The sequence below is a fragment of the Mesocricetus auratus genome, unplaced genomic scaffold (genome assembly GCF_017639785.1).
Source record: "Mesocricetus auratus isolate SY011 unplaced genomic scaffold, BCM_Maur_2.0 Super-Scaffold_100020, whole genome shotgun sequence".
Classification (NCBI taxonomy): domain Eukaryota; kingdom Metazoa; phylum Chordata; class Mammalia; order Rodentia; family Cricetidae; genus Mesocricetus; species Mesocricetus auratus.
In genome coordinates, this window is record NW_024429201.1 from 6,092,454 (window position 1) to 6,101,618 (window position 9,165).

A 9,165-nucleotide genomic window follows, 5' to 3' on the forward strand; every position below is an offset into this window, starting at 1 on the left:
TCCCTGACTCCTATCATCCTCTCACTTGTCTTTCAGCACCAGGTTTGGATGCCATCCTTGATCAGCATCTATCTTGTCATCTGTCTTGACCAAATAGCCCAAAATTGGGTATCTTTCTGACAGAGGTTTAGAATAAATGAAAATTTTCTTCCTCTTTATGTTTCTACTTGATATTCTTTGCCTCATTATGTGATTAAAAATGAAATCATATCTTTGGATGCTTGTGGTTTGGCTGGCTGGATGGCTGGGAAATGATTTTTTGGCAGTACTTAATGATTTTCCCCCTCTTTGCATTTAAATAACATTTACTGGATTTGGTACTTGAAAAAAAACACCAACTTAAGACATGGGAACGAGAATAACCAAACTGTGCATGTAGAAATGTGTTTTTTGTTTGTTTGTTTGTTTGTTTGTTTTGGGGGAAGGAATCTGTAAGTGTTGGACAAAAGAAAATTGTTTCAAACAGAAGCCACATTTCTAATTTTTGAAGAGATGTGACTTTAATAGTCTTTTGTTTTTACAGCTGTTTGAGACAGGGTCTTATGTGGTGCAGGTTGACCTCAAACTTGCTATGTACACTGGAATTCTAGATCCTCCTGGCTCTTCCCAGTGCAGGGATGTAGGTATCCATGACCACATCTGTCTTTGATCTTCATCTTCTTTTATTGTCTCCCTCTGATGCTTTTCAGAAATGTACAGTGTTCTTCTAGGAACTTTCTTCTTCCTTCAAAGGGATAAGACAGTCCGGCTGGTGAGTTCTGTGATGGAAGTAAAACAGGCAAAGCCCCCTCCTTGCTTCAACTGTGGTCTGCCAGTTTCTCAGCCACTGCTTCTGGTTGGCCTGAGATAACTGCAGTGGTGGTGGTGGGGGCTGGGGTAGGTGCTGAGGGTAGGGAGTGGGAACTGAGGGGGGTGGGGCTGGGATGGGTAAGGAGACCCTGGAAACTTTTATGCATTCTACTCCCTTCTAAAGAGCATACAAGTGATCCAACTTTCAAGCAGCCCTAACTAGAGGGTCTTGCCAAACATAACAGACTACATAGAAATCAACAAAGCCTTCCAAATACTGCATCCCACAGATGAAAACTGTATTGCAAAGGCAGTCCCCAGCCCCTCCTGCAGCCAAGATGGTGCTTCATCAGTTCACCAGTTTGAATTTTCACCGCCTCTCACGTTTTCTATCACAATCCTCCCCATCCAGAATGTGATACTTGGCCCTCCAAGAAGGAGAGGAAGTGCCCTTCCCCGAGCAGAAATCTAAACCCAGGACAAGACCACAACTTGTTTCCAGCCAGCCTCCCTCTGTGAAGTCTTCAGACTGTGCAATTTCCTCCAGCAAGGAGGGACTGGTGGTTGGAAGAATTACAAAAGGCCAGTGCCTCTTCCCAAGGATGCCTTTAAAGAGGGTCTCAAGAGCAATTGGTCTTCAACTGGAGAGTCACTGACTTGACTTGCTGAGCCAGACCTTGCTTCATCAGATGTGAAAGTCCCGACACACAGCTTGCTTACAAACTGTCTCCAACGAAACTACTTATAATTGTAAAGAGAAACCTTTTCCTTGCCAGCAGCTTTGGTTTAACCCCCGCCAGTCTCCTGGGCTCTGCCGCGTTGTAGTCCCCAAGTAACACACAAGACGCTGTATTAATTATGAAGCTGTTGGCCTTGCTTGTTTCTTACTGGCTATCTCTGACTTAAGTATTTACCCCATAACTGCCAATCTAAGTATTTCTCTTACCGGAGAAGTTTCCGGGCTTCTATCCCTATGACGGTTACTTCTTGACTTCCTGTGTTTCTCCTACCCAGAATTCTCTTCGACTCCTAGTCCCACCTATATTGCTTCCCTATTGGCCAACAGTTTGACCACAGGACTTCCCCAACACATAATCTTTGACAATACAGTTCTCTGAACCACTGTGAGTTTACACTTTTGCTTTATTCAGTAGTTGTCTCTTAAGTGCCTACTGCTAGGCTTAACAGTTCTGAGGCAGAAATTCGATTGATAGTGTAGCTCTCAACGGCCCCGGGGATTTGGGTCTCCACCTCTTCTTCTTCCACTTAACTGTTAAGCTCCATCCATGGCTGCCTTGCACATGAGGTGTGGGAGGGGGTAGAGGAGAAAGTGGTAAAAACTCCTGTCTGTGGAGGAGTGCTGCAGCCAGCACATGTGGTGTCCTTTATACACTGGAGAGAGGGCACTCATTCTCCTGGACACCTCCCTTGTATCCTAGCACTCTCCACGAATGAAGAGTCAGCCAGAGGGATTCCCCCCTCACCCCACCCTATGCACACACTAGCCTCCTAATCTGAGCAGTGATGTTTAAGAGGTGATGTTTAGACTCTATCTGGAAAGATATGCGGATAGTGATTTAGAGCAAATGTTCTCAACCTGTGAGTCATGACCCTCGGGGTTGCATATCAGACAGATATTTACATTATGATTCATAACAGTAGCAAAATTACAGTAATTAAGTAGCAACAAAAATAGTTTTATGGTTGGGGGGTCACCATGGCATGAGGAACTGTATTAAAGGGTCACAGCATTTGGAATATTGAGAACCACTGACTTAGAGGATGGGGGTGGGGTGGGGTGTGTGGAACCAGAACAGTCTTAAGATGAAGGAACTTCAGAGCTAAGGCAAAGATATACAGCACAGCCCAGTACATTCTGGAAACAATAAGCAGTTGAACTTGGTGAAAGTATGCGGCATGACTATCTCCTGTATCCATGAGTCCTGCAGATAAGTACACAGCATTTAGCCCCTCTAGGGGACACAGCTACAAAGCACCAATTTAGAAGCAGAGAATGTCCTTCATCTTGGACTTTTCAACTTGTAGAACAACTCATATCAATTATTTATGAAGTACCTGGCCTCGTCTATTTTGTTATAGTAGTATGAACAGATTAATACACCCATCTTTGTGGTGGTATCAACACAGACTGCAAGGGTAGGCTAAGTATAAATAGTCCTGTTGTTAGAAAATACAGGTTTGAACCTTCAACAAGCTACAAGGTCAGAGAGGTACAGACAGAACAGAACTATCAACTGAACAGAACTATCAACTGACTTGATCCTAGATGATAATCAAAATGGGGTTCCAAGGATGAATGATAAAGGATATGCCAGGGGTGAATGGTACCCATGTTTCTTAATATGCCTATATCTCTTGCTTAAAAGGGAGGAAGACTAACTTAGTAGGGGGGAAGTCTTAGAAAAAGGTTTCTGGTCGGGCAGTGGTAGTGCACACCTTTAATGCCAGCACTCAGGAAGCAGAGGCAGAGGCAGGTGGATCTCTGTGAGTTTGAGGCCAGCCTGATCTACAGAGTGAGTTCCAGGACAGCTAGGGCTGTTATACAGAGAACCCCTGTGTTGAGAAACCCTATCTTGAAAATAAAAGAAGGAAAGGGGAGGGGAGGGGAGGATAGGAGAAGGGAGGAGAGGGGAGAGGAGGAGAGGAAGAGAGGAGGAGAGGGGCTTTGTGTACTCACTGACTAATGGTTATCTATTTTAGAACTGTTCTAGTGGCAGGGAGAGGCAGATAAGGCACAGGGACCTGATCAGTCCCAGTTTAATGATATAGCAGACTTAAAAACTTCTACCCAGATCAAACTCAAAATTTAAGCCATCTGCTTTAATACTGTATGGAGAAAAACATTCTCTCCTATTTCTGTCTGGAGAAACTAAGCTCTGCTGTCAAACAGAAGATGTGGAGCCTGACCTAACAATGCATCCCACTGAAGGAAAACTACTAAAGCACATACGCTGACAAGCCAATATAATCTACTCACTCTACAGAATGGGGAAATCTATACGGCAGTGTAGACTGAAATACTGCTGTTCAGCTGCAGAGCAAGCACACTAACACACTGAAAAGTGGCCTGGACTAGAGTTCTTATCGACTACTTATATAGATAAGTCTCTTGTAAAACCATTTTAGAGTTATATGTATACACGAATTGGACATCTATGCTAATGTGCATATAAAATTTCTGCTTATATATGAAGTTTATGTGTATGTGATATATATTTATGTATGTATGTATTATATATTAGCTGAAAACTAAGAAGATAGATAGTTGTCCAAGCAACTAGGGAACAGAAGCAGGAGTGTGTGTGTGTGTGTGTGTGTGTGTGTGTGTGTTTACCTTCTTAGTTTTCAGCTTTTTTGAATGACTCATTGTGGAGACTTTTAAACCAGTATGAAAGTAGAAGGAACAGCACACTGCATATATCCATGTATCTATTAACCAACAATAATTATTAAGTCTGGGTCAAACTTGTTTCTTCTACCAGTACCCTCGAAATATTTTCCCCTTTGTCTCTCTGATTATTTCAGAGTACATTTACTGGAACATAACACACACATGAGGAGTAACCTTTCTATTTTGGAATAACTATAGATTCAAAGAATTCTTGGGAAAATAATGCAGACTTTTGCACACCCAGACAGTTTCTCTCTGCTTCACACTCTATCCACTGACTATTAACATTAATAGGGTGCATTTGTGACAATGAATGAACCCAAAATGGTATTAAGTTTGACTAAGTCCATTACAGCAGATTTCCCACGTCATCAGCCAAGTAGAGTGGTATTTCATTCTTCATTTTAAAGTCCTTATGGGCTTAGCAATAAAATGCCCCATTTTAGCCACTGTTTTTGTAGGCTTTTCCAGTCTGAAAAGCCTTTATCAGATCACGTGTTCACGCCATGCTTCCTCCCCCTCCCCCCACCTTCTCTCCTTTGCTCTAAAATGGGGAAAGGCTGTCACAGCATCTGTCCACAGCAGCTTGGGAGCAGGATATTTGCCACCCTAACAAGCTCTTTGGGCACTCTCTGGATTCTCTTTAAAATGCCATTTTGGAATCAATGCCAGGACAAACTACTGAGTGTCATTAAGGACAATCTGTAAAGCAGAGAATTCAGAAAAAGCCAGTGCATCTTTGTGAATGCATTCGTGAGTCTACTGCATTGACTGAATGAGACAAAACTAATGGCTTCTAGGCCACGGGGTTAATTTCCACCCTGGCTGTTCATAATGCCCGGGCTCTGTGACTTGGCAGCTCAGTGGAGGCTAGAGTTTGCTCATCCTTAGTGTTGGTCAGTTCAGCCTTGTACACAAGAGACCACCTCACAGGTGCCATGAGTGATCTGTCACAGGAAGTCAGCTCTCCAGACACATTTCTTACACTCCTTGTAGTTCTCTGCCTGTTTCTGATGCAATGCCTGCTTCCAGCCAGCCAAACAGCTCTAAGTGCACCAGGGCTGGCTGGGAGCCAGCATGGCGTCACTGCCCATTAATAGACGTTGACTGAACTCAGAAAAATGTTTCAGGTCTGGCAACGGTCCACTTCCTCCCATACTTTGTCTGCCTAAGGCAGATATATGGGAAAATCAATTTGGGCATGCTTATTTTTTAAACCAGTTTGTGCTAATTTGGGCATTGATTTCTCTAGCTACTATTGGCTTTAAAAATACTTTGTGACTAATCTTGTTTTTGTCCCCAATTTATATAGCTTCTGCAGATACTGTTTCTTTCCCAAAACAATTTGAGGTGATGCATTGCAAAGAAGAAGAAGGAGGAGGAGGAGGAGGAGGAGGAGAAGAAGAAGAAGAAAAAGAAAAAGAAGAAAGAAAGAAAAGAAAAGCCCACTTCTTATTAGCATAAGCTGCTTTTGATTTCCCTCAAAATGTTCTCTACTAACATAATATAGTTGATGGATATGAGTTTACTTATCTACCATACCATTAATAATCCCCTTTATTCTATAAAGATATGGACAGGTACATGGAGATTCGTAGCACGCAGTAAGACAACTGGTGTGGCGGTGGTGGCACACACATTTAGGGTTCCAGCACTTAAGAGGCAGAGACAGGCGGATCTCTGTGAGTTCGAGGCCAGCCTGGTCTACAGATTGAGTTCTAGGACATGCTCCAAAGCTAAAGAGAAACACTGTCTCAAAAAAAAAAAAAAGAAAGGAAGGAAGGAAGAAAGGAAGAAAAGAAATGTAGACACAAAAGAGGATTTTTACAACAATTCATGTATGTATGTAAGTATGTATGTATGTAGGTATGTATATATGAAAACCTACATACATGCACTAGGTGGGTTGCACATTAGCAAATACGTCTTAGAAAAACCAGGAAGAAAGGGAGAAATGAGACCATCTGGGCAAAACACAGAGACAATCATCTAAAATGTAGCCTCATTTTTCAGATGATCAAATCAGAAAACACTAAAGGCACTGGGTAGTGAACATACCGGATAGTGCTCTCCTTGGAGACTGTTGTGAGCTAACTATTCCCTGCCCCAAATTCACAAGTTGAAGTCCTAACCTCCAGTACCTCAAAACTGTGACTTTCGGTCCTCAAGGAGAAATACAGTGAAAATGATTGCTAGACTTAGACCCTAATCCATATGATTTGTCTTTAAGATCCAGACAGGCAGGTTCAGAAGCTGAACTGTGGTGAAGCCAGGAAGTCAAAGAGAGAGACCTCAAAGGACACCAGCCCCGCCAACACCCCAGTTTTGGACTTTCAGCCTGCAGAAGCGTGATGAAACAGTTTTGTGTTTAAGTCACTAACTATTCCCTTCCAGGACTTTGTTATGACAATTCTATCAAACCGACAGAGATACAAGCATGTTTCCTAAGGCAAATCTCTAATGACATCCCTCTCGGCAGGCTGATGACAGAGTCCTAGGCTAACTAGAGTCCTCCTTCCCTGACTGCCATGCCTGGACCCACACCCTCTATAGTTTGGAAACTCATGTGTCCCCACCTGAACTTGCCACAGTGACCCACAGTCAATCAGCCTGGAGACAGAGGTCTCAGTCCTGGCAGGCTTAGTATGCCCATAGATTTTTTTCCTGCCTGGAACAGAGAGAGCTTGACCTTAGACAGACAACTTGACAACTTGACCTTTCCTCCCCTTAGCAGCAGAAGTTAGCTGATGTAAAGTCTTACTGTCAGTCGGTGGCCGTATTTTCCCAGAGGAAGACAATTAGAATCTGTAAGATGAGAAAGTCAGAGAGGGTCTACATATCCCTCCAGTTTCTTGTTCATTCAGCCAAGCGATTAGAAGGATGCTGACTGTTCCAGGTGCCCTTCATTCTGTTGAATTTCATCTATGTTCCTGCTTTCTTGGCCACTTAATTCTTTCTCCTCTTTTCCTGATTCCATCACCAATGCCCCCACCTACCTTAGCCTGATCAACAGAATACAGATTTTTGCCACTTACAATCACATTAGCACACTGCATTTCCCTACATTCTCCTGTTCTCCCCTCCCTCTAGTTCAGTGACTCTCAACCTTCCTAATGCTGCAACTCTTTAATACAGTTCCTCATGTTATAGTGATCCCCCAACCGTAAAGTTATTTTTGTTTCTATTTCATAATTGTAATGGCTACTGTTATTAATCATAATGTAAATATCTGTGTTTTCCAATGGTCTTAGGTGAGCCTTGAACTAAGATTATCTCAGAATAACAAATGTAAAGTATTAAAGTAAAGGATTAATCATGCTCCTTTCCAAGCTTTTTCTATAGAAAAATAGTCAATGACCAAATACGGACACTGAGCAACCCAACACCATTCCTTGTTCAGCTTGTCAAAGTCAGTCTTTCCAGGCTCCTCCCATCCCCTCACCACCCAGAGGAGGACATGCACACAGTCTTGTCTTCCACAAGTTAATTGTTTCCCTTTCAGGAAACCCCTCTCCTCTTCTTAGTACTAACAGCAAACAGGGCATGGTCTGCCCTCTTCCTTCCTTCCTTCCTTCCTTCCTTCCTTCCTTCCTTCCTTCCTTCCTTCCTTCCTTCCTTCCTTCTTTTTGGTTTCTGGAGACAGGGTTCCTCTGTGTAACAGCTCTGGCTGTGCAGGAACTCACTTTGTGGACCAGGCTGACCTTGGACTCATCGAGATCTGCCTGCCTCTGCCTCCCGAGTTTTGGGATTAAAAGTGTGTGTCACCACTGCCCAGTCTCTTTTCTATTTCATATGACAGTTACCTTTTTAAAAGGATACTCACAGATTTGATTTTTGAGTAACTGCCTTATATTCTCATTTTACTGATTTCATAGTTTCCCACGACAGAATAAAAAACGAACAAAGGCCCTACTACTTGTGTGATGAGTCTCTCAGCTTTAAACTAAATGCCCTCAGGCAAGGATTTCTCAAAGACTTCTTTATAATTGGTTCTCACTGAGCCTTGTTAATGTATTATTATTTCCTAGTCTGACAATACTAAAGTGAGAAACCTTGTACTTAGAAAAAAAGGGGGATGTGTGTGTGTGTGTGTGTGTGCATGTGTGTATGTTAGTATGTGAGTGCCCAGGTACACACACACACACACACACACACACACACACACACACACAAATGCATATATACACACATAGAACACATACACACTAGTGCATAGAGGTCCAAGGTTGCTCCCAGTAATCTTCCGCAAACCTCTTCTGCCTTATTCATTGAGGCAGGGTCTCTCAATCAAACCTAGATCTCAACAACACAGCTAATCTTGCTAGCAAGGCTCCTGGGAGACAGAAGGGAGGGGTGGGAATCTGCAAATCTCTGGTCTCTGCCTTCCAAGGCTGGAATTACAGGTGGGTTACCACACCCACTCAGCATCCACAATGGAACTGGTGATCCGAGGTCTGGTCTTCTTGCTAGCATGGAAATCCCTTTAACTGCTGAGCCACTTCCCCAGCCTGGCATTTTGTTTTTCCTCAGAAATATCAATTTTATTTCTACTTCTGTTGTGTGAGCAGATGTCTTCAGCCTCTTGAGTGCTGGTAGTTTTACCCTGTAGATGGGAAACCTCTGACAATATAGGCTTAATGAAGGCATTAGAAGCATAGGTTTAGCTAATGGTTAATATTACATATAAAGGCTATTACAAGTGCCTGGCATATTGTGCACATTTAAGAAATTGTGTTATTGTCTGATTTACTACTATATTATTGGTTATCTCTAATTTTTAACGCCCCATGTGCTTATGAAGGGAAATCCTGTCTTCTCTTTTCTTCTTTCTTTCTAACATTTGGTACAGCTAATTGCTGTTTTAGGTGACATAAAAATAGGTACAATCATACCTTTACTTCTATGAAGTAGCACAGATAATAAAAAAATTCTGCACTAAATTGTTCATATCCTCATAGAATATA

At 42.6% G+C, this 9,165-nt stretch overlaps 1 long non-coding RNA gene across 1 annotated transcript; it reads right to left on the reverse strand.

Moving 5' to 3' along the window:
• Positions 1 to 478: 478 nt before the first annotated feature.
• Positions 479 to 1,793, reverse strand: LOC110343780. Its single transcript, XR_002386108.2, has 2 exons — positions 1,736 to 1,793; positions 479 to 724 (listed from the first exon to the last, which is right to left on the reverse strand). It is a non-coding gene; the product is annotated as an uncharacterized LOC110343780 (long non-coding RNA).
• Between the last annotated feature and the right edge of the window lie 7,372 nt (positions 1,794 to 9,165).